This window comes from Euprymna scolopes, chromosome 41 (assembly GCF_053919585.1).
Source record: "Euprymna scolopes isolate OS-2025 chromosome 41, ASM5391958v1, whole genome shotgun sequence".
NCBI lineage: Eukaryota > Metazoa > Mollusca > Cephalopoda > Sepiida > Sepiolidae > Euprymna > Euprymna scolopes.
The window spans coordinates 56,369,271-56,372,327 of NC_136522.1; the positions used below are offsets into that span (position 1 = coordinate 56,369,271).

At 37.0% G+C, this 3,057-nt stretch overlaps 1 pseudogene; it reads right to left on the reverse strand.

The window, feature by feature from the left end:
• Positions 1 to 1,567: 1,567 nt before the first annotated feature.
• LOC145266789 (U2 spliceosomal RNA) lies at positions 1,568 to 1,713 on the reverse strand (annotated as a pseudogene).
• Positions 1,714 to 3,057: the final 1,344 nt, after the last annotated feature.

Below are 3,057 nucleotides of genomic sequence, written 5' to 3' on the forward strand. Positions count from 1 at the left end.
TTTAATGAATTTTTTATTTTATGACTTGAATGCTTATAAAATGAATAGAATCCTTCAAAAACATCTTGAATGATCTGGAGAATGAGTGGATGGCTTTGAGACGGTGCTTGTAAAGTGGGTGATCATTTTACATTAAATACATACAGAAAAGTGATCCCTCACTTTATCAAAAAAATTATTTGATTTAGGGAATTTGAAACGTTATTTTAGTATTCAGGGACCCCGAAAACCAATAAATAGTGGTATAAAACACATAAAAAGAAATTAAAAGGGCATGTGTCACGGACCGACCGACTGAGTGACTTATGGAAAAAAACTATTGTGGTATGCATTTAACAAAAAAATAAAAAAATATTCTCCGTCGATCGGTCGGCCCGTCCGTAACAGATTTACTTATTAGTTACAAACAAGTGCAGCATTGGTTAAGAACAGATACTACACTTTGTTCTTAGCCATGTTGCCAAGGAAACGTTACATTTTGGACAAGTTTCACAAAAGTCTAATGGATAGGTAAAATTTATGGGACAAAAAGTGTCATTATTTGTAATTTTGGTACATGTTTTTACCCCTTACGAGCCCCTTGGAATACTGAATACCAGTGACAATGGACAAACTATGCAGTTTTACACCGTAACACATGTATATTTGAATTCAGCAATATGGGAGAGCACTATATAGACATACACATCAAGTTGTTTTTATTTTTGAGAAATATGGAAAAAATACATTTTTAGCACTAAAAGTCCCCGGAGGATGCAAAGCAGAATTTTGCTAGGGTCACCCATACTGCATTTATATTAAGAACAATGCTCTGCGCATTTTGGACAAGTTTCAGAAAAATGTCATGGATAGGTAAAAATATATGGGCAAAAAGTGTAATTTTTTACAATTTTGGTACATTTTTTTACCGCTTATGGAATGCCGAATACCAAATAGAATGGACAAACAGTGCAGTTTCACACCTTAACACATGTATATTTACATTCAGCAACATGGAAAACCACTATATAGACATACATATCAAGTGTTTGTTGAGAAATATGAAAAACGCGACAGAAGAAAGGGCGTTTTCAGCATTAAAAGTCCCCGGGGGATGCAAACCAGACTTTTGTCAGCTTCACCCATACTGTATTTATATTAAGAACAATGCTCTCCACAGAAAAATCCAATAGATTGATAAAATATTTCGGGACAAAAAGTGTCATTTTTGGCCATTTTCACCCCTTTTGAGCCCCTGTGGAAAAAACAGGCTTTTTCGAAAAAAAAAAAAAAAAATCAGTATGCACATTTTACTATGCATATTTAAAATATAATTTGCGACAAAATTTCAGGAAAAACTAAATGGACGCTTATCCGTCAATCATCCAGACTAACAGACAGACGGACCCATTGAAAACATAGGTCCCTCTCTGATAAATCGGGGGGGGGGATATTACTTGATACGCCTTGCTTAAAAAAAATAAAATAAAATGCAAATGTGTTACAGACCGATTGATGGACTGACTTGCATGCGACTAAAAATGTCTTAGCATAAAAGGGTTCCCCATTCGATTGCCAAGGAAAAATTACAAATGTAAGTGCAGCATCTGTTAAGAACGGATGCCACACTTTGATCTTAGCTATGTGGCCAAAGAAAAGTTACAAACATAAGTACAGCATGTAGTAAAAACAGACACTACACTTTGATCTTGGCCAAAAGGCCAAGAAAAGGGTATTTATTTGCTCCCCCACCGAGGAAATTAGGCATAAGACCGATTTTTTATGTGAGGAGTGAAGGGGAAATGGGGGCCAACTCAGCTGGATAGTGACAATTGGTATAAAGGGTTGCCCCAACATTGACCAAGGTCTGAAATGTGAGGCTGTCCCCGATATGGCCTTTGCTTGCAGTATCTGCCGGAACAGATACTACACTTTGAGATATTAAATCTTTTATTCATGTTAAAAAATACAGAAAAAAATCAACGATGAACAAAAAACTTAGGCACATGGCCAACTCAAAAGGGGGGATTTTGGGGGTCGTTGGTCATCCTCGTCACTCCAGAACTAAACAAAGTCAAAAGTTTCTCCCAGCTAGTATCTTCTTTCACCATAATACCGCATTCACCCTTTCATATTGAGGGACGTCCTAGTTACTCCCAATTTTTTTAAAACATTTTTTATTGACGTGTAAAAACAAAAAAGATAATAAAATGGTAACAATAATTCATTTGTGTCGAGGGCGGGGGAAGAAAAAACAAAAGGTGATTAGTAGGACCCTCCCAACCCCGTCTAGTTGATAGACTGCCCGTTCCACTAGGTTTGTAAAAGTAACCTCGCTTCTGCGGGTCAGTCTCTAGGTGGGGATGCTCTCTAGATGGGGGTGAATGGAGAAAAGAAAATTTTTGTGGGTAAGGGATGGAGGTTAGTTTGTATTTCTTTTTCTCCAAGATGGGTAAAATTTAGAGGAAGGGGTGAAAACAAAAATTGCAGGTAAGAGGGGATGGGGATTTTGGAGGCTTCCTAATCGGGGAGGGATGGAACACACACTCAGCTAGCTGAGAGACTACTTGTTTAATTTTACTTTATAGAACTGCGCGTTCCACACCTAGGCGGGGAACATGTATCTACACTTTGATCTTGGTCAAAAGACCAAGAAAAAAGAAAAGCTTAAAAAGCTAACAACAGCGTCTATTAACAATTGGTATAAAGGGTTGCCCCAACATTGACCAAGGTCTTAAATGTGAGGCTGTCCCCGATATGGCCTTTGCATGCAGTATCTGCCGGAACAGATACTACACTTTGATCTTTATATTTAATTTATTTCGTTTAAAGAAAAATTTACAATTACTACTATTAAATGACTACAGTTACTACAATTAAATGATTACACTTACTACAATTACTACATTGATCTTGGTCAAAAGACCAAGAAAAGCTTAAAAAAAGAAAAGCTTAAAAAGCTAACAACAGCATCTATTAACAACGGACCTTTAGTCTTAACCTTTAAGGCCAAGCACAAAAGTGTTACGGACAAACCGACGGAGTAACTTATAGAGTCGCTTGCACGCGACTAAAAAT